This window comes from Podarcis bocagei (genome assembly GCF_964188305.1).
Source record: "Podarcis bocagei genome assembly, chromosome: 8".
Lineage (NCBI taxonomy): Eukaryota > Metazoa > Chordata > Lepidosauria > Squamata > Lacertidae > Podarcis > Podarcis bocagei.
The window spans coordinates 58,466,249-58,489,496 of NC_138133.1; the positions used below are offsets into that span (position 1 = coordinate 58,466,249).

Genomic DNA, 23,248 nt, shown 5'->3' on the forward strand with positions numbered 1-23,248 from the left:
CTGGGTGCCAAGACGCCTTCATTCGCCCCTGGGTAAAAGTTAGGTGTGGGGAACTTTTGACCCTCCATATGTTGCTGGACTCCAACTTCCATCATCCTTGGCCATGCTTGCTGGGGCTGACTGGAGCTGTGGTTCAGCAATATCTGGAGAACCTTTGGCTCTCCAGATATTGCTGGTATATGCTTTCTGACAATCTTCTGGGTAATGAGAATAAAGTGCTCTTGTTCACTCAAGGCGCTAGTGCAGGCACGGTGCATCTGCTGCATCCCGCAAAAGCCTCGCCCAGTCTATCTGAAAGGAGCATATCTTAAATCACCAAGACAGCAGATATTCCATGTACAGCTGTTTAATGAAATACCTGTTAAGTGTATAGAGGTATAGTGGGCAAGCTGGCAAAACACTTCACTCTTTCTTTGAAGTAGGATGAGCAAACAGGTCGATTTTGATTTCTCTCAGTTACTCGTTTTTCCTATCTACTTCTCCACATTTCCTCATCAGTTTGCAAAGATTTTTTTAAGGTTCATGAAAATTCATTGCTAATTCAATGTGGATTTCTACTAATTATGCACATTTTTGAAAGATTTTGTTTTCAAATAGAATGCATCTTAATGCTTCCCCCCCCCATAATGTTATTTTATGCATATTACATATACACATTACATGGTTGGGAAACTGCATTGAAAAATTCTGACAAATGTTAGTTTCAGTATTGTTCTGCAAAGTGCAAATTAAGTATTAAAAATGAAACCAAACTGAACTTAGATATTTAGACCAATTCAAGGAGAATAGGAAGGGCTTACTAGCCTTGATGGCATAGCCTTGAAGGCTATGTTCTATATCCGCTATCAGAGGCAATACAGGCAACAGTCAATTTTGATGCAGGATTGCGCATGTGTGCATAGCGCTGAACCCGGAAGTGACGCTAAAACTTCACTAAAAGGGCGGGATAGGGACAGAGCATTTACATGGGCTCTTGCTGATGTGCGTCCGGGTCTGGAACGTATCCCCCGCACAAAACGAGGATTGCCTGTTTGTATTTGAACGCCAGGTGTTGAGAATCGCAAATGGAAAGAGTGCTGCTGTTCTCAACCTCTCGCTCGTAGGCTTCCCATAGACATCTGCTTGGCCACTGTGAGAACAGAATACTGGAGTGGATGGATCTTTGCTCTTATGTGACCTGAAAGTACACTGATTTGGTGAAACTCCCCCCTAGCCATAATGAAGAAGTATCTGTAAATGATACCCGCATTGCCTCTCTGCAAGTAAATCTAAGTATTAGATTCTTGGAAGCATTCCGAAAACCTCTTCTGGTATTTAGGTTGCTGGTTCCATATTACCAGAATCTCTTTCTGTGGTTCAGCCTGTATCAGTTGTCTTATTGTGCTTTAATGGTGAATTGCTGTGGTTACTTAACAGTTAGATACCCAGATGTTTTTTCCAGAATGCTCCTTTTAAAACTTATTTTGCAAGGTGGTCAGGGTGTTTTTTCTCCTTGAATCTGTGATCAAGAAGAATGTATTTTCAGTCAGCTGCATTCTTCTCCTGCCAGTAACGTGATCTCAACGTAGACTGTTGTATTTCAAGCTGTCTAATATGAAGCGAACCCTATAGTATCATTAGGATTACAACCTTGTATTTGGGACATGGAAAAAATCCTGAGAATGAAATCCCTTTCCTGGCTCAAACCCAGAATGAAACTAATCAACCACATCGGTATCAAACATAACAATGCAGCCCTACACTGCCAACTTGGTGATGCTTGGAACTTAAAAGTCCAGAATGCAAATAATGTTGATTATTGCAAAGTGGATGTAGAGGATTAAATGTTCACATGCTAAAGTTTCTGCATAGAGTACATTTGATGGAATGGGGCTCCATTTCAGGCTGCTGCATAATCAAGCAGATAAAGACTTAGTACTTTGTGTCTCACTCCTATTGGTGATTAAAAGTGCCTTTCTAAATAGATTAATTTGCCTGCATTTTTATTATAATTGCAAGTTTGAAGCATCCCGAGCATTTTAGAAGACATCAGAAGTTTTTTATGTTTGAAACTTTATTCTGCTTTTAATGTTCTGTTGAAAGCCGCCCAGAGTGGCTGGGGAAACCCAGTCAGATGGGCGGGGTAGAAATAAATTATTATTATTATTATTATTATTATTATTATTATTATTATTATATTTTCACACTCAAATTCTTCAACAAGTTCATTGTCCTGATATGTAAGAATAATGGAACAAAATGACTGGAAGTGTCCTTAAATTTTCCTGCTGAATCCCATCTGCAACATTTCAGTTTTTGAATTTTGGGCATCAATTGTGTGTTTAGTGGAGGGGAAGGCATCCATAATTCATTGGGGAAAGGAGGGCAAGAGATGCGTAGGGTCACTGAAAAGAGTCTCTCTGATCGAAGAAGGAACAGCCAGAGGACCCACCTCTGACTGTATGTATTCTGTGCAGCCCAGTAGGTGCTGTTTCCACATTTTATTTGCCACCATGAAGTGCAGGGAAACACCATTTTTTTTATATACAAGGGAGCAGAATTTATTTGTTGGTATTTGATGGCTGGAAGCAGAGTGGGTAATACCATAACCCTCAACTGTTCTGGGACATCACAGAATTACAAAAGCCATCCCGGCTTCTGATTGGATGTCCTGTTTTGGCTCCTGCAAAAGTGCTGCCCCCAAAGATGCCTGTTTGGGGGGCAGGGCATGCTCTCATACAACTCACCTGGCTCCTGCGAAAGCACAGCCCTGGAATACACCCAGGGCTCCAGGTTCTCATGTGACTCACGTGGGAGCACGGCCCCAAAATACAAGAACTCCAATTTTCCTCTGCGGCATGTTGGAGAATATGATGCTAGGCACAGGCTCCCCAATGGCAAATTAGATTAGATAGCTACACAAATAGTGCATTGCTTTAATCTTTAAAACATTTGGAAACGTCAGCAGTGCAAATACGGCAGACAGGTTGCTGTCCAGCATATGGCTTTTAGACCTCATTTATCCAGTCTAACATCAGTTGCACTGTCTTCCTATTTATGTCCAGACTCAGTTCTAGAGGCTGATGCTTACCTATAAATGGTACCTGAAAAGGCCATCTGCTTCCTTATGAATCTGCCCAGAAGATATCAACATCATTAAATAAATACAGTACCACCACTAAAGGGCTTGGTTGGTGGAAACCCAAGACAGAACCTTTCCTCTGACAGTTGTCCCGCTCCCCCTCCCCCCGCTCAAAGTGCAGTCCCCTTCCAAAGGTGGTGGTTGTTGTTTAGTTGTTTAGTCGTGTCCGACTCTTCGTGACCCCATGGACCAGAGCACGCCAGGCACTCCTGTCTTCCACTGCCTCCCGCAGCTTGGTCAAACTCATGCTGGTAGCTTCGAGAACACTGTCCAACCACCTCGTCCTCTGTCGTCCCCTTCTCCTTGTGCCCTCCATCTTTCCCAACATCAGTGTCTTTTCCAGGGAGTCTTCTCTTCTCATGAGGTGGCCAAAGTATTGGAGCCTCAGCTTCACAATCTGTCCTTCCAGTGAACACTCAGGGCTGATTTCCTTAAGAATGGAGAGGTTTGATCTTCTTGCAGTCCATGGGACTCTCAAGAGTCTCCTCCAGCACCATAATTCAAAAGCATCAATTCTTCGGCAATCAGCCTTCTTGATGGTCCAGCTCTCACTTCCATACATCACTACTGGGAAAACCATAGCTTTAACTATACGGACCTTTGTTGGCAAGGTGATGTCTCTGCTTTTTAAGATGCTGTCTAGGTTTGTCATTACTTTTCTCCCAAGAAGCAGGCGTCTTTTAATTATGCATCATCATCATCATCATCATCATCATCATAAAAAAGAACACAGGTTTACATGATAGGTCAAGGTGTAATTACTGAATTATATAAAAGCCTTAAACAATTTTCAGTTTCTTCTCTTTCTCTTAAAATTATATTAAATAATATTAAAATGTGTCTTCTATGAACCGTCTGGAGTTACAACGCAAAGGTTATGTGGTTCTGCTAAATTCACAAGCTATAGATTAATGGCAGTGTCAAAGTACATCTGAAGGAAGCTCATTTAACGTGCCTCTGGGCTAGACAGCACTATTCAACAGCAGCAAAGGTTACATGTTTTCAGGTATTAGAAGGTGCAAGTAAGGACAGGCTGCTTCTGTGTCTGATTGGGTGAGGGTCCTCTTTAGCATGCATTCAGTGAAGCTGGCATGCTGCAGTGTCTGCCTGAGAAGAGAGGCTGTGTGCCTCTTAAGTTTGCAGCTGAGGGAATTACGAAACCTCTACTAGAGTGTAGTCTGTAGCTTCATTGAGCTGGGACACCCCACCCCACCCCCGGAATTCATGTACCTTTTACTAGACAGTCTGGAATATTGAACTTATTTTAACTGCCTAAGTAGTCTGTTCCTTATTGATCATAAAATGTAAAGAGAGGTGATTTTGTGTCTGTGCAGAAGAGTGAACTCTTTTCAGTAAAATTCAGAATTTTCTGTAAAATTAGTGGGATGGTCTTAATTCAGTAAAATTAAGTGGTGTGGTGTTTCGAATAAAATTTTTAAAATTTGTATATCATGTCTACATCGAGTACTGGACTTCCCTGAGCAAAATGAGCAGCACAATCCTACAGCTGGAAGTAAAATCCCATTGAGTTCAGTAGGCTTGCTCCTTAGATAAATGGATGTAGGACTTCAGTCTATATTCTTTTTCTTGAATGTTGCGGTTTTTCAAAGATCTCTAGCTTATCCCATCCTCTTATCCCATTCCAGCATAGTTTGGTGAGGAAATTTGTCAAAAGCTTTTTGAAGCACCAAGTATCTACTGTCTATGAGATCACCCCATCCACATGCCTATTATCGCTCAAAAAGTTTAGTGTGACAGGACTTACTTTGCAGAAACCATGATGTGGATTAAGTAGAGACTTATTCTATAATATAGAAGAATATATGCTTGATTATTTATCTTTAATGTTGCCTTTGACCAACTTCAACTGAAAAACAACTACTTTAAACTCACTCACTTGTAATTTCCTGCAACACCACTTGGATATCTTCTTAAAAAATTGTTGTTACATTGGCAGCTTTCCAGCCATCAGGTGTGGAAGCTGATTTTAGGGGCAAGTTACACATTTTTGTTATGAAGATCAGCACTTCACATTTGAGTTGTTCCAGATCACCTGGCAATTCGTTCATTTTTAATTTGTTGATGAGGCCTTAAGAGTTCATCTCTCATCAATATGTTTTGCCTCAGTTGTTCAAACTCCCTTCCTGAAAATGTTACGGCTGTGGTCTACTTGCATACTTAGTTAATGTAGCTCTCTGTTTCAAAAAATAACTTTGCAGTTTTGCATTTCTTGATTCACAAAGATGCGTAAGTGTAGTTGGTCATGTGATCCAAATCATGTCTGTAGTCGAGGTGGTTTTAAGGAAGTTCTCCTTCTAGTCCCATAAGCAAACTCTCCCATTCTTCCGAAGTGTTATTTCTGAATCATAAAAATCCAAGGCTTGTTGTATGTTCCATGATTACAGTAATTCTTTTAAGGTTCCTGTTGAAAAGAACCGGGAGTTTCCTGCTGTTTTTCAATGGGGGCAGAATGGGGCTCATGTGTTTATAATTTAACACTTTCTTCTGGGAGGGTTGAGGGGAAAAGGGATTATGGGTCTTAAAATGCTCAGACTGGAGCTGTTGCACAGCATGATTAAACGGCTATTCTTTTATTTTCCCTTTATAAACAAAACAGCGGTGGAGAAACCTTTTTGATGTTTAGCATAGTGCATCACAGGAAAACTCGGGGAGGTCTCATAAGCTGATTAAATAAAACCAACACGAGTCACAGGAAGGGGAGAAAATGGTTGTGGCCTGACTTGCGCAGAGTTTGAAGCAGCCAATGCCGGGCTGAGGTTTGGTGTTTGAGTTGCCAAGTGACCTTTGAGAGGATAATTGCTGATTTCTTTTTCCCAGGATTCTGAAAGAGAGGTTTACACACAAAAGGGCATGGCATTCAGGAGGAGGGGGAGAAATACGTATATATTCATTTATTCTAGTGCAATATAACCTGCTTGTATCACAATACAGAAATGCATTGCATATTGATATTTAGAGGCACCAGCTACTCCAATTTCCTCTTGTTTTGGAGAAAGAATCATGTGATGTGTTCCCTTGCTTTCTTTCTAAACTGGTGTTTCACCTTTTTTACGTTTCAATGGATATGTTAACTGTTTTCCATATGTATGGCTGATCATGTGTACAACTCTTTACAAAAGAATTAATATGTTATTGTTTGCTCATATAGAAACTATATGCTCCCCCCCCCCCAAATAAAGTTAGATGTAGATTCATTAACATCATGGTATACACTTAGCCATATTTCAGCTCCATGCCATCACGGGACTGTCTCTGTTCTCCTAAAATTTGGGGTTGTTTTGTCTATAAAAATTAAACCATTCAAGTTATTCAAAGGGGTGGTTTCTAAACAGACCTATTTAACAGGGTTATGTTCTACAAAACAAACCTGAATCAGAACTTTTTTTTATGGGAAGCCTGGAGGCAGGGATGTCCACAGTGAATTCCTTGCTACTGAATATGACACAGGGATGCCAGCTCCTAAACGTTATTTGCTTATTTTATAATATTTCTTACCCATCCTTCATCCCGCAACAGTAGAATATACAGGTATAAAAACAGGTTTAAACATTACAATTATTGCATCAGTCATTCACCATAAAAATAGCAATTTTGCATTCTGAGCTAAACACTATTTCTGACAAATAATAGTTCCAAGCTCCAATAATGTGGAGATCTCTCCCCCCCCCCACTACTTAATTTATCATTTCTACAGTTTTATATCAGCATGCTCAATCTTTTTGGCTGCAAGGTACTTACAGTAATACCATGAAAGCTGGCAAGGGTATAAGGTTTCATCTTGCATCTAATAAAAAATGTAGTCTTCATTGCAGGCTTGCTATCAGAAGAGAAGCATACACAGTCCTTATTCATAAGCTTTTACTCATAGTGTCAGACCAATACGTGTCTGGAAAGCAGGGTAATGCCAAGTAGCGAAGCCCCTTTGGTTGTGCTTGCTGGCTGGTGCCTGCAGCCGCAGTCGGAACGACTGCAGGAAGGTGGCATTTGCATGTTCGGCTGTATATGTAAAGGCCTCCATCTGATCTGGAACCCTGAACAATAGGGGGTTCCAGATTGCATGGAAGCTTTCACACACAAAGCTGTGTGTGCAGAAGTCCCATCCTTGCAGATACTTGCATTGTACACAGGACAGGAGGAGGAGGAGCTGGTTGGCAAACCTGACATCAGAGTCATGGCTACTTTGTGCAGCCTCAAAATGTGTGTAAAAACAACGGAATAGTGCTAAGATCTGGCTTATGGTTTTTGAAGGTGCCATGATGGATGAGAAGAAGTGTTGTACTAGTGTTTCACATGCACTATGGTGTCATGCCAATGGAGCCTCAGTTCACATTGCTACTGTGTCGGCTACAACACTGTTGATGGGTGTTGTTCGGCAGTGTCTGTTTACGCCAGCTGTTTCATGCTAACCTGTTAAATAGTATGTATAGAATTTGGCAGAAAAGGAAGAAGGTAAAATGCACACTAAGGATGACTATCATCTTTGCAGCTTCCTGAAGGTATTTTGAGCATCCTATAATATGTCTGAAAAGTGCTAGAATGTTGTAGCAAATGGCAGCCAGTGTAGCAAAATGGAAGCTATCTTTATTGTCAAGACAAACATAGTTGCTGCAGAGTAGCAGAATCCACTCTGTGTACCACTGTGCCTTCTTCCATGTACAGGATAAAAACATTAGTTTGAATGTTAATCATTAAGACTAAATTTGCATTCCTCTCAAGCACTTTTTAAGTACTACAGCATTCTAAAAATCCTTTTGCTGTGTAGAGTCCTTGATTGTTCTGGGTTAAAAATGAAGCCCAACTTTTCATGGATTAACTGTTATGCTTTAGATAATGTTTTGTCAAGTTAATTACAATTTAAGGTGTTTTAGCCTCCTTACCGAAGACAGTATCTCAGAGGACAATTTCCTATTTTTGCTTACAGCAACTAGAAATGCTTAATTTCCTCCAGTGATACTGGGGATATGAAGTGCTTGACACCTGAACTTGTAGCACACAGTTAGCGTAGCTAAATCATTCTTAGAAATAAAATCTTGGTGTATAGGGGATTTCTGTCGCTAGCCAGAACGTGACTAATTGTCTATCTGAAAGACACCTACTTATAGCAGGAGGTTAAACATCAAAGACATTAAGTGAAGACCAAAAACCACTGGACAGCTAGATTGCTTCCTTCCTAATCCTGCAATTATTTTTACTACATCAGCAGCAAGGGACAAAGGAAAGCAATTTCACATATAGGAAGCTGGCCTTATTGCCTTGGCAGTAGAGATCATAAGCAGAGGAGGCTGCAAGGGACATTCAGTTGTTAAAAGTGCTCTTCTTATTGCAGAAGGATTTGGGCTGCTGCTGTAATGTCCTCTTGTTGGAAGAAGGAAGCAGGGTAGTATGAAATGTTTAATTGCTCTGAGTGCCTTGCGTTAAAATGCCTTGAGCTCATTATGAAAGCACAAGCTGGACTATTTATAAATATAATTAGTCCTCGGTAAAAGATGAATTTGGGAGCCAAAATGAATGGGTAGTGATTAGAAGAGGTATCCATTGCCATACAATTGGGTGAGAGACTGAGAGGGATTCATGGAAGTTTCAAGGAATGGTTATGTTGTGAAAGCTTACAAAAGCTGAAAACTAGGCAGGAAGAGTCAAGGAAAGGGGCATCATGGTTTTTAGGGTGTGTGAGAAAGAGAGAGGGAATGTGATTTGTAAGCCTATGGGTATGGTCTCTGTGGTGCTTTTATAAATATCTTAGCACACACTGCCAAATTAATGAACTGCAGAAGTTCACTCCTACCTCTTCCTCCACCTTTAGAGTCAGGTCATGCATCCCATTAGCTTTCTAAAAACAATATTTCAGAGGACCACTAATAGGTAAGTGGAGTGGTCTATTTCTCTCCCTCTCATAACACACACACACCTACACACCTTGTATAATTGGATTGCTAGTGCTTCCACACACTGTTGTCATATGGGCAGGACTTTGGGACAGATATCCAGGTTTCCAGTCAGCAGAATAAATAGGTTCCCCAAGCCCAAGCAGCAGAGCTAACTCAATACTGGCTACATTATGCAGTAAGTGAAATAAAAAACCTTTATACCTCCACCCTCCATAAGAGCCTTAAGGCACAAGCAGGCAGAATGCCACTGTCAGGCTTCCCATAGGCATCTGGTTGGGCACTGTGAAAAGAGAATGCTAGACCCAGATGGACCTGATCCAACAGGCTCTTTATCTGTTCTTAAGTCTAAATTTACCCAACTGCATCATTGCTGAGACATATGCTTCTGTCTCATTCATTCATTCATTCATTCATACAGACAGACACACACACACACCCTCTGCCATAGACGTAAGATGCTGGTAATTTGTATAGTGCAATCATTTAAATGCACAATGAATTGTTTAGTCCTGATCATGTTTGTTTTCACAGCAACCCCATGAATAAGTTCATTGTTACCTTTAGGGCTGCAGTGTTTACTTGACTGATCTAATGAATTAACAGCATTTTGTTTGGCTGTCTACAAAAGTGGCCTCCATTAATCAGGCAACAGCAGATGTTTTAACTTCTAATATAATTTTTAATAGAACTTTTTATAGAAACTGCAGGTGGTGTAATTATTGCTGTGATACCAGATGTATTTTTAAAATTAAAATCACTGCTGTATTTTTTTTCTTAAATGCAGATTTAATTGATTAATTGTAGGAGTTTCAGCTTATCTTAACTGGTAATAGCCCTGCCTGTTTTCCGGTTTGTAGTTGGGATTTGAGGTTGAGAAGAGGAGGAAGGCAAAGAGCCTGTCCTCTTAAGGAACATGTGTCTAGAAGTGTTTTAAGAACGTGACAAGAACCTGCTAGACCAGGCCAATGGCCCATCTATTTTACTGTACTGTATATTTTGTTTTTAATGTGCTGTTTACCAATTACTGTGCCTTTGGGCCAAAAGCATAAAATAAATGAATCACAATGTTGCCAGAGTCTATAGAATTTGACCTCTTGTGTCACTAGCTCAGCAAGTGCAGTACCTTTTTCAACCAGCTGAATTGGTGGTGTCCAAGTGCAGCAGACTTCCTCTTCTGGCAAACAGTAGCAGGGATGCTTTAGTCTCATTCCCACTCCATGATTTGAGAACCCACTACCACCAGCCCTTTACAGTCTAAAGCGAAATAAAGAAACTCTGACAGTTGCTGCCTCTTTTCTTTCATACAGACTGGCCCTCTGCTCCAGAATAGGCCTCCTGGAAGACCAGCCAAAATGGAATTGCCATGTTACATGGCTTTTGCCTTTTTAAGAAAATGAGGTTACTGTTGTAGGACTACCACAAATCAGCTATTTTAATTACTGTGCCCAAGAGTGACGAGGAAGCACAGGGCAATATCTCATAGGTGCTTTGCATCAGAGCAAGAATTGGCACTTGTTCAATGACAGTTTCTTTTCTCTCTCCCCTGGCGTCCCCTTAATCAGTTATAGGTGTATAGGTGAAGATTTGGGGAAAGTGTGGAGCACATGGGAGCGGGGAGAGGTTCAATTGTTCAAGTGCAAATCCTTTCACTTGACAGCACACATGATGCCATCCACTTTACCAAAGCTGAAGAATCCAAGGAGATATGGCGAGCCTATTATTATGAGGGAAGCAGGTGAGGCTAAATTGTAGATCATGTCTGGAAGATATCTACGTGAAGCAATTTTGAAAGGGAAGAGGGCTCTGGGTCAATAGGTTTGTACCTGGTACAGTGGAATGATGCTTGAACACTGACCGTGTCTGTGTATTTAATGTGGCATCATGCTGGCTTGCATTATATACTTTTAAATGTTCATGCTCTCACACTCGTGGATGTGTTGCACTGACGTGATTCCTGTGGTTCAGGTGCCACAACACTCTGTAACAGAAAAAAGGCAACAAGTGCTGATAGTGCTTATTTTCCAGACTGCCAATGTACCATGGCACAGTAAAATGCATTCCAACCAAGTCATTCTAATTGCATTCAAATGATGGGGGTATCGTTTTGAATGAAAATGGCTGCTTCTCATTATCATCTGTGCCATATTCAAAAGCCCCTTTAAAAAGGTTGTTAGACAAAATGCATGCATCACTCTTGAAAGCAGCCTTAGAAACTCTTCTTGTCAGACAGCATCTTTTGGCTTGGCCTGTATCTGTTCTATATCAGTGACTGACAGGTGGAAAATGATGGTGGAGCGTTTACATGCCAACTGTGTCCTGTTGTTTTGGAGTGACGAAGAGTCTTTTTCCATGAGAATTTGTTTTCCTTTCAGAGAGACAGAGAATAAAGAGCCAGAGCAGTAATAAAAGCTAAATACCATTTCAGCAATCTGATATCCAAGCCTGATTGTAAAATTAATTCAGCCTTTCAGAGGTCAGTGTGTAATACTTTCAAAAATTGATGTCATGCATAATTAGCAAGCAGTGTACTGTGCGATAGACCACATTGCTTCTGTAGTCACTCATATTAAAATACTTCATAGAGCATAATAATAAATACCATGGCTTAGTCAGATGGGCAAGATGTTTCGTTTCCCTTCCATCTATCTTAAAAGAAGTCAGATCTTAAGTTTATGGTCATCATGCGAAGTATGTGCATTTAAAAGCCTGCGATAATTGCAAATGTGACTACATAAACAAAACATTTTTGAAGTGCATAAGCCAGTTCATGTATTGAATTAGGAACAAAGTAAATGGGTTCAAAACATGGCAGGAAGCCATGAGCATTTTGGGCGCTGGGATTTGAGAACTTTCAGTGCGTGCTTTGGGCATGATGTTCATCTGCTGCTATGATAGTGCACTAAGTCTTAACATAAAGTGCTAGCAGGCAGTCTAATGTGCTGAATCTTTAATGCCATTGTAGCAGGTAAACATATATAAGAAGCTGTCTAATGCAGGGGTAGGGAACCTAAGGCCCAGTCGTCTTCTAAATCCGGCCCACATACGGCCCAGGAATCAGTGTGTTTTTACATGAGTAGAATGTGTGCTTTTCTTTAAAATGCATCTCTGGGTTATTTGTGGGGCATAGGAATTCATTCATTTTCATTTTTCAAAATCTAGTCCAGCCCGCCACATGGACTGAGGGACGGTGGACCGGCCCACGGCTGAAAAAGGTTGCTGACCCCTAGTCTAATGCTTAAACTGGTGATCTGAGCAACACAGTGCTGGCTATCCTGATTGGCCATCGGCTTTGAGCAGTGTTAGAAACTCAGATATATAAGCTAATTGCCAAATGGCACCTTAAACCTAGGTTACAGTTGCTACAACAGAATGTCTAGGCATTTTTTGTGGTGGGATTATTATTATTACTTATTAATAATATTTTCAGATCTATACTGCTTTATATTTTAAGGGGGGGATCTCTAAGCAGTTTACAACATATTAAAACATCAAATAAAACAATCCAGAATAAAACCAATTCAAGCTTCCAATCCCCCACGCCCAGTGCTAAAACACTTTTCCAATCCATATTATAGAAAAATTGGGCCTGGAAATCAATATCATAGAGAACCCGTAATAGTCTGAACTTCATTAGACGTATATGGTAGAGAACAAAAACTATTGGGTTAAGTCATATGTTTAAATGTTTTGTTTTTATTCTGTTTTGGTTTATTTGGTGTATTTGGTTTATTTATTAGTAAGCCACCCTGAGCACTTACTTGCTTGAAGGTTGAAGCGGTAGACAGACGTTTTAGAAATGTAAATTAATAAAATGTAACCATTAGCTTAGTTCAGTGGTAAAGCATCTCTACTTTGCTTGCAGAGGATCCTTGTCACCACCTTTTAAAATGGATCTTCCGGGGACTGGGATAGGAAAGACTTCTACCTAAAATTCGGCGGAGTTGAAAATGTTAGAATTAGGATAAGGCATGTACACCCCCCTACACCTACTATATTTGAAATACTGTATTTTTCGCCCTATAGGATGCACTTTTCCCCCTCCAAAAATGAAGGGGAAATGTGTGTGCATCCTATGGGGCGAATGCAGGCTTTCGCTGAAGCCTGGAGAGCGAGGGGTCCGTGCGCACCGACCCCTCTCGCTCTCCAGGCTTCAGGAAGCTATCCGCAAACCTTGCAAGCCCGGTGGGAGTTGCCGCCGGGCTCGCAAGGCTTGCGGGCAGCAGCCTGCAGCCCGAAGCATGGGGCGCCCTCTGGAGGGCAGCTTCGCCATCGCTCTCCAACCCGTTCTGGGGGCTGGGGTCGGGGGAAGCTCGAGCTTCCCCCATCCCCCTGCCCCGCAAGCTCTGAGAGCGATGGGGAAGCTGCGCAACCTCGCCTTCACTCCCGGACCCCCAGTCCCAAGGCTAAAAACGAAGCCAGGAAAGCGAACGGGACTGTTGGGGGGGGAAATACATTTTTTTTTTCATTTATTCCCCCCCCCAAAAAAAATAAGTGCATCCTATGGGCCGGTGCGTCCTATAGGGTGAAAAATACAGTATATAGTTTGTGCATGTAATCCTTTTTAATGCTTGAAGATTATAGATTGGCACTCTGATCCCAACTATTTGTGCTGGCAACGCTGGCATAATCCATTGAAGCTGGAAGGGCATGGTTTCCATCCTAATCATTTATTTCCAGCCCCCAAAAGCCTTAGGATCAAGAACTTACATGCACTGACAAACTGCTTAAATTGAAACAGGTGTGTAGCTGTGATGTCTCTGGGCAGGCTAATGATCTTAGGTGGTTGTTTGTCTAAGTTCTTGCAGGATCAGACCCAAATGTAAGTTAAGCTGCACCTGTATTTACAAGCTGTATCTATTGAAGCATTTTAAATGACCAACATGATGTTTTTTCACCTGGTCTGATTATTCTGGTATGCAGATTCTGGAATGCTGCTATTTCTCCTGGCACGGGATCACGAGCATTGTGGAGGCAGCATTCTTGGGTTTGTTGTACCAGGTCAATTACAGGTCACAAAAATGTTCTTCCAAGAATTTGATGGACCATTAGGGTCCGTCAAAGATCCAGGAGAGTTTTAAAATAATATATAGAGGTATAGAAAATGGAACTGTTCTTTTGGAGACTTATGAACTATTCTGGGGACAAATGGATAAAAAAAAAGGATAACAACATTTTATAATGTCTAAGATTCTGGTTCAAATATAAAAATGATGTCTATGTTTCTTGAAGCTTTGATAATCCTGACTTGAGACTCTTTCCTGAGTCATTCTAGATAGGTAATTTTTATGGTCCATTTTTAAATGATGTATTGCACAGCTGAGCAGAGGCCCAGCAAAATTATGCAGTTTATAAAGAGGATGTGAAAATAGCCTAAATTCCAGTAAACACAAAGGTCATTGTTTATGGCTGGGAAAGATCTGAAGAGTTTTGTCATGTATTTCCTGGTAGCTGCTAAAATTGGGCCAAGACTAACTTTTTTTTCAAAAAGTTGAAAGTTAGAATCCTGGGTTACTTTTCCTAATGAGTTAACAAGAACTCACTGGATGTATCATGACACATCTCCATTTTAATAAGCATATCCATAACTGATATTTTAGCTCTGAAGGACAATAGACACTGAATTCAATCACGAGCACACTGCCTTAATAATCTCCAATATAACATCAGGTTTTAATAAGCCTCCTGTTTGCAAGCACACATGTTCTTAAGACTGCCTGGAAACCAAATCAGCAGAGAGAAGGGATTACTTTAGATTACCCTGAAATATGCATTGTTTGAAATGGCCTCTGGTGACCAGCTTTCATGAATGGCTGATTTTACTTGTGGGGCACGTCATCTGGCTTAATTATATCAACATCCTTTTGTGTGGCAAGTGCAATTCTCAACGAGTTGAAATATGAACCTCTAAAACAAAGCAAATTGGACAGTGAGAAAACAAAGTTAGGAAAAGTGTGTTAAAAGCTCACATCAGAGTTGTTTGTAAAAGCTCTCCTTTCTGCTGAAAGATGTATTAGAACTTTCTCTTGGATTATTTCATGTCACATATGGTTAATATAAACCTAAAGCTTGTTACACTTAAACTCTTGATGAGGCCTATAAACTAACTGGCACAGAAGAGTGGTCTTAATCCAGCCGCTTTGAATATTTCTTTGCTCCCATACAGAAATAAGGTACAGTCCAGATTTGATTTATAGGTGTAATTTTAGTCATCATGGTTCAGAATTATGTACTTCTAGGTCTTTTGGAAATGTGGAGATGAGGTGCAATAATCTTAACCACACTTAAACACTTTTAATTTTTTTTAAGAGACCCTCGCCTTACAGTAATTTTGATTATCACCAGCTCCAGTCATACCTACTCTTGGGCAGTGATGTGTGGGGCAATTTCCCCCAAACATTTCCCCGCCATTTTGTAAGGTCATTAGTAACAATGCATGAAAGCCAAACTGCAAATAGCTTGGCTGTTTTAAATTTGTAGCTTTGTTCACTAAATGCAAATAAACATGCTAAATTAGATCACTTTCTAGGCCATTTCGAGGAGGAGGGGACCTGATGCAAACTACAAATTATTGCAATTTTCCCAGGGGGGGAAATCTAGAAAATCCAGCAAATGGTTGGTCGTATAATTTATTATTGTTGTGTTTTTACTGCCACTCACAGGGAGAGGTGCTTGTGAGATCTTCAGAGGAGGGTCCAGGAGGGCCAATTGACCTGGTTCCGTTCAGGATTCAGTAAACATAGTCAGATCAAGTTCCAGCAGGGCAAAGTCAAACAAGCTGAGGTGATTAGCAAGGGCAGGCAAAGCAGGGGTCACCTCAATTGAGCTCACTCAAACAAAGCAGATTGGAGGTCCAGATAAGCATAGTCAGGCAAGACAGGGTCCAGCAAGGCAAATAAGCAAAGTGGGCAGGACCCTGGATAGCTCTGAGTAGAGTGTAGACTGGAAGACAAGACAGGCTTACATTCTGCTGTAGCAACCAGCAAACCTAGACTGAGCCTCTGCTTCTATCTTGCCTCTGAGGAGTGGAGCCCCCACTCCATTGTCTCTGGAAGTCTTCAGGCTAGAGATGTACTGGCATCATGGGCTCTTTTGGTGAGGGAACACCCAGTGAGGCATAGAAATTGGTGGCTGATTCTGAGGGCCAATCTGTCTCCCAGTCCATTAAGTCCTCTGTATTTATGGCCTCTGCTCCTGAGAGTAAGGAGTCGGAGCCCTGGTTCATGACACCACGTGAGGAGGAGAATCCCTCCAGCAATTCCCATGATCACAGTGATTGGCAAAAGAATTTCTGTCGTCATGGAAATTACGCCTAGCTTAAACTGTGGCTGCCACCTTCACATTCTGTGGATTTAATCTGAAGGTACTTGCCCTTCTGTTAGTAGAAAGGCTCTCTTATTCATGGAAGGACTGTTTCCAAGTGGAAGATGTTGTGTGAGGAAAAGCATTCCAAATCTAGAGGAAGCTCCCTGTTTGTGCAAAGTCCTTTGTAAGACGTTGTAAGAGCTTATTTTCAAGTCCAATAAGTTACACAGGGCAGGCTGCAGTTTCCTTATTCGGTTTCCTATACTGTAATGCAGCCCCTACTGTCTTGTAGTTGCTGGGCCCATGGAACAACACTAATTCATTTTCTCCTTCTGTTCATGGTTCTTTGGAGCCAAGCCTAAATTTGTGAGTAAGTAATTTCTTTACTCCTTTGAATATTTCCCAGGAGCTGGTTGGGAATGAAGACATGGGCAAAACCAGCCCAATGGAATGAACAAGTTTCCTTCAGTTTTAAAACAATTGGAAGTTTCTGACTAGTTTAAGTTGCTGCTTAGCATATACACAACGGTTATGGTGGATTAAAACGTGTGTTACATTTTTGTGCCTATGCAGGAATGTATGCTTGCATAAAAGTTTATGCAGAAATCCCCTGATTGTACTTTGTTTGTTAAATTACATCGTACTTTTTATGAGGTTACAAATCCTTATGCCTGCAGTTAGACTAAATTATAGTTGGTGGGTATGATAATTTATCCCCCAGCATGGGTTAAACATCATAATTGCAGGCAGATTATATTTAGAGGTGAGCAAATAATTCTGATTGACTGATAAATATGTTGTAGATCAGACAGATAAATGCTAGGCCTAGATATTTAATGGCATTCTTTAAATTCAGTATAAATCCAGTGCTTTACAACTAAGATTAATGGATTAACCTTTAAGAGGAGGCAGTAGATCCTGCTGTTCTCGGCTTGCTGTACTGTAAATGCATTTTCCATGCTGAGAGGCTTGCTTTCCCATAGGAAACTGGACTGCTAGCCCTGATTTTCTGAAATGGTTGTTATGCTCGTTTTCCTGCAATATAAGTGCAGCGTTTGAAAACTATCGTTGCCTACTTTTAAACACATTTTTCCAGGGACTCTTAATAAAACCCTGAAATTGAGTATGTGCAAAAACTAGCATTTTTCAAGTGTCATATGCTTTTAGAAGAAAAATTCACCTTAACTTTTAATTTGTTTTTGACCAAAATTCTACAGTAAATTTCATGTGACTTCTTATTATATATCTTACTAGGATCAGCCTGGATAGCTCCGTAGGTTAGAGCCTGGTGCTGATAATTCCATTGTTGCAGGTTCATTCCCTATACAGCTGAATATTCCTGTATATTGCAGGATGCAGATTTAGTGATAACAATGTGCAAATGCTAATTTTTAGAATATATGCATGTTTAGAAATGATCGCTGCAGTTTCAATTATAATTTATTTGTTTGTTTCTCACTGAATTTATATACCGCCTCGTACCCAGGGGTCTCAGTGAATTGCATCTCACCATAACAAGGAACTCGGTGACAAGGTGAACTCTTTTTGTCTTTCTATTTAAACTTGGACTGAGACTAGATAATCATTGAAAAAGACCACTCTTTCAGATACATAACACAGGGCATATGGTCACCCTAAAACTTACATTTCCAGGACTGCTAATTAAAGGGGCTACCCAAACTCAAAAGTACACCTGTTCAAATACAGTGGCATTTCATTCTCTCTCTGATACATACACTGGAGATCAGTGGAAACAATGTATGTGAATTGAGTAGGATAAATCAGAATTTCACCACCACCACATGCACACCAATCCTGAAGCTTCTGTATTTGTAACTTGCCAGCATTTTCAACATAAGGAATGTCAAAAATTTTCATTGGCAATTATTAGGTCGGTACACTAGTCGTCTAAAGATGGATTGGTTGATTAACTAGTGGGAGCTAATTTTAATCTCTAAATTGAAGGTGTGGGGTTTCCGTGTCTTCTTACTATTTTGGTTCTGATGGGAAAATAAAACTACTCAAGATTCTCTTTCAAGAAAGCGTTTGTTTTATTAAAATGCAAGTTGCTATGCATTTCTTTCCATATTTTCAGGCACTTAAGACTCAAGTTAACACCAAAAAGGGAGTGGCCTGATCTTTGTTTAATTCTTGCTAGTTTATGGTCAGTATGGAAGTGAATTATTGCAATTCTGCAGGCAGATCACAGCCAACTTGTAAGGAAACATTATCAAAAAATGCTTGTCATATTCACCTTTTGCATAAGTCTGTTGGTATTGATATTGTTACGGCTTTCCAATGAACCGTAAATAGGTGGTTGCTGTATTTGCAATTTGTGGGTTGTGTCTTACTCCATCAGGTTTGCACTTTTCATAGTTCCTCTAGAAGATCTTGAGTCTTCGGTGACATCTGTGGTCAAAAGTGGCTCTTTCCAGGTTCACTGGGTGCACAAACTACAGCTTCTCTTAACCTATGGGGATTGGGATTTGGGGATACAAGGTCCAATAACTTCCACATTCAAATACTGCAGTATGCTCTATAGTGTTGGTGCCCAAAAAGTGTTTAAAACTTGCAGCTGTGGATTCTCGCAAGTAGCTGGGCATCTCAGCCTCTGCTTAAAAGCTTGGTGGATAGGTGGGAAAACTTGTTGGAACAACTTTGTAGCTCCTGTGCAGTCTTGCAATGCTTGTTCCTGATCTTCAGCTTGTGAACCCTGGCCCTGCTTCCTAGATTGGACTTGTTCCTGCTAGCCTTAGCCTTGTAAGAGCTCTGTACTGTATTGGTCTCTTTTCATGTCTGTACAGTTAGGTAAAGGTAAAGGGACCCCTGACCATTTGGTTCAGTCGTGACCGACTCTGGGGTTGCGGCGCTCATCTCACTTTATTGGCTGAGGGAGCCGGCGTACAGCTTTTGGGTCACGTGCCCAGCATGACTAAGCCACTTCTGGCAAACCAGAGCAGCACACAGAAACACTGTTTACCTTCCTGCCGGAACGGTACCTATTTATCTACTTGCACTTTGACGTGCTTTTGAACTGCTAGGTTGGCAGGAGCAGGGACCGAGCAACGGGAGCTCACCCCGTTGCGGGGATTCGAACCGCTGACCTTCTGATCGGCAAGTCCTAGGCTCTGTGGTTTAACCCACAGTGCCACCGGTGTCCCTGTCTGTACAGTTAATCTGCTTTAATAAAGCATCACTTCATCACTCAGAAGTCAGTGCACCTGCTGTCATGTTTTGGGACACTTTAGACTAAATGGCACCACAGCATTTTAACTCCACGTAAGCTGTTAATTGGAAGGGTCAGAACTGTGGTGCAAGAAGTGAAGTTTGTCTTTTTCTTAGTGTGTTCCAGATTTTTGTTTTTTAATCACTTATGCCAAAAGCTTCTATTTGTATTGGAAGGGAGACTCCCATGGGCTTTCAGCCCAGCTTGAGGCATGGATTTTTGACAAGATTGTGGTGGAGAAAGTGTTATTTCTCTCCACCTGCTGACATCTTGATGCTGCTTAGTGGCTATTTACATTTTGGAGGAACATACACATCAGTTGTTGACATGCATCTAATGTCATGGCCGTGTCTACATTGGTCCTTAGAGCTGTTGCGTTGTCAATGGATTGTACTAGAGCACAAATTTCCCTGTGTGCTTCCCTAGTGGAATGAAAGCAGTCCAAAAGTCGCAGACAATGCTCCTTCCAAAGTAAAGCGCTTCAGAGAGTAGTGTGTCCGGATCCAAAAGCTGTACATGAAGAGAGGTTGTAACGATGTTATTTGGAGATACAGATGTAACACCCAGGCTAAAGACTTTGGTTATCACTGGCCTAAACCAATCATGCCCACGTGCGTACATATTGAATAAAGTGCAATCTTTTGCATGTGGTGTAAAAACCGGAAACACTGTAAACAGGATACACACTGTCATGGATCACAGAATGTCAAGCCGGCTGAGCAATCTCTTTGTGCAGTTTTCCTTTGATAAATGGGTTTCGCAGTTTTATAGCTCCATGTAACTTTTGCTGTAAAGCTGATTTCTTGTAGGATCAGAATATATATGGGAAAGGGGTACATTCAAAATGCATCTCCTCTGATTCCATCTAGGAGACCTGATTACATGCCTGCCTGTACAAAAATATATTTATACTTTCTCTAAGTCGCTTATTTTTCACTTGCAGTCAATATGCTTTCATTTACCTTATGGAAGAAAGGCAACTTGTAGTCTCTTCTTGATCCTTGGACACTGCACAATGCCTTACGTTCACTTGCCATGTGTGAAGAACAAGGCCTCTCTTTAATTTTTCTTGCTTTTGACTGTTTCTCAAAGACAAATTGCAGTGTCTCTGAGGACACTTGTAGACTAGGGCAAAGTAGCCAACGCAAACACTACAGTACGTTCTTGTATCCCCACTGAAGCCCTAGATTTTGCAGGGGTGTTTCGTTGCTTCATTTCCTTCAGGAGCTAGAAGCCGGGCAGTGAGAGGATGGCAGCTTTTAAAAAGGTTGCCTTGGAATAAATAAGTGCTTGTGCAAGGGGGGCCTGGTAATGCATGTAGTGAGTAGTTGGGGTTGCTGAGCCCTCCAAGCCCTTTTCAGATTATTAATAGGGAAATGAATGCATAAGGGCATAGGGAAGTACACATGATATATGATACCTGGGCAAGACCTAGATATATGATACCTGGGCAGATATATGATACCTGGGCACTGCTCTGCATCATCAGGAGCTGTACCTATTTGGCTTCCCTGGTTGCACAAGAGGTGTCTAGTCATGTAGAATATATTTGGAGCATATATATAATATATTCTTCCCCCCTCACACACATGTATTGCATTTATATCATATTAACATAGGAGGCTGCCTTAACTTAAATAAGGCCAAAGGGCCATTTTGCTCAGTACTGTTCACACCTGCAGTGGCTTTCCAAGGTGTCAATCAGAGGACATTCTCGCCTCTACCTGGAGATGCTAGGGATTGTACCTGGAACTTTCTAAATGCAAGGTGGATGCTCTTCCAGTGAGCTGCTGTTCTTCCCCATCTTTTCTCCAGAGAACTAAAGGTGGCTTGATTGCCACCTTGCTTATCCCATTTTATTCCCGTAACAGTGTTAACGTAAATTGGAATAGAGTATAGGGATTGGGTCACCCAATGATTTTAATGGTAGGATTGGTTTTATAACCTAGGTCTTGACAGGTTTCCCAAGTCCTACTCCAACACTCTAACCCCTGCTTTATACTGGCTGACGCCACACTTGGGGGGCCCTATATTTATTTATTTTTCAGCCCAGCAGTCCATGTGGTCTGGGCAGCTGCCATCTAAATTGCACATAATGTTTCAGAGCAATGCTGTTTTGTGGGGGCATTGTGGAAAATTAAAAGGCAGGCTAGATCCAGCTTGCTGCAACCATCAAATAAATCCTGGCGAACTTTGCTGATAGACAAGGCGACTCGCCAGAGCACACCTTGCCCCGGGCTGTAGAAAACCTAGGTCTGTTTGGGTACAACGCTATTTGGAAAAATTATCTAGGCAGAAGCATCTGATCCAGGAAATGCTACACATTTGCTCTTTCCTACTCCCACATGCTCCTCTTTTGACTTTATGTGAGAGGAGTCTGGAGGTCTGCACTTGAAAGAGGATCCCCAGGAGAAATTTCTGTTTAGCTTTTGCACCATGTGTAAGTGGCATTGCTGTTATCAGGCAGAAAAAATACTTTCATGGTCAATAATCCTGTACTCCAGTTGGAGCAAATGGTTGAAAACCAAAATATTTTTAAGGGTAGAGAGAGCATGCTCAGACTAATTACTGACTTCCAGTCTACTTATCTGAATGTTACTTAGTCAGGGCGATAGCATTTAACTTAGCATGCAGAATCCTCCAGCATACTGCCTTTATGCTGTGATGTCAATCAGAGATTGGAATGTTTATGCACAGACAATGGAGCCCGGATTTCTTTGCTTACAGATGCTTGGAGGGGTTTTTTGTTTCGTTCTTTTTAAAAAAACAACAACAACATTCACACTCTCCTGGTGCAATTATCTCCCGAGGAGTGAGATGCATGACACTGTTTATAGGATATGTTGTGAAGTTTCAAGTAATAAGTGGGTGTGAAAAGAAAGAAAAAAATCCAGCATTTAAACGATATACGTTTATTGCTGGTGGTCTGTGTCAAATTTCTCCCTAAGGAATTGCATCCCTCCTTTGTGTTTTGAAATGAGTGATGGGACCACCCCCACCCCCTTTTGCCTTCTCTGCTATGCTATGCTTCCATTTAATTAGTTCTGCTGATTTATCCCCTACTAGTTAATGTTGCATGCCTAAATATGAAGTCTCAGGTGTGGGAGGACGGATTGTCTGATGAGTTGTGTTCCATTCTCATTAAGGCTGGTGTCGCCTCTTTTCCAAGCAGACTTTCCCATGGAGGATGCCTCCTTGCACCTCATCTGCCTTCAAGCCCTGCCTGTGTTTTAAAATAAAAATATATGGCCAATTAAGTTTCACGTTCAGTTAGTATTATCACGAGTTTCCATCGCTTGGTGGAGCCTCTGCCAATGGGGCAGAGAATGCTGGAGTGTAAGTGACTAACCTTTTTAGTCACAAGGCCCATCAATCATTTTCTGTTGTGGGTTTAAGTCTGCCACAGCAAGGAGACCCCTCCTGAGGTTGCATTAGGGCTTACAATAGTGGGGCTGCTTGACTGACAGCCATTGAGAAAGGGGTTCTGATAGGCTCAGTGAGCCGAATCTGGAAATGGAGAATTGGGGACAAACGCTTGCTTCAAGTTGTCGTGCATTATAGATGATGTGCTCAGTCCCACTGCTGATTGATGAGGGACAGGGATACGGCCTTTCATGGTGCTGGGTAGGATCATCTGGACTGTCACTTAATACGAGCTCTCTGTTAAGTTGCAAACAGAAACAGAGCAGC

At 41.3% G+C, this 23,248-nt stretch overlaps 1 protein-coding gene across 6 annotated transcripts in view; it reads left to right on the top strand.

Annotated features, from left to right (window-relative positions):
- SULF1 (sulfatase 1) overlaps positions 1–23,248 on the top strand; it is a 107,854-nt gene that overhangs the window by 29,602 nt on the left and 55,004 nt on the right. The window lies entirely within an intron of this gene.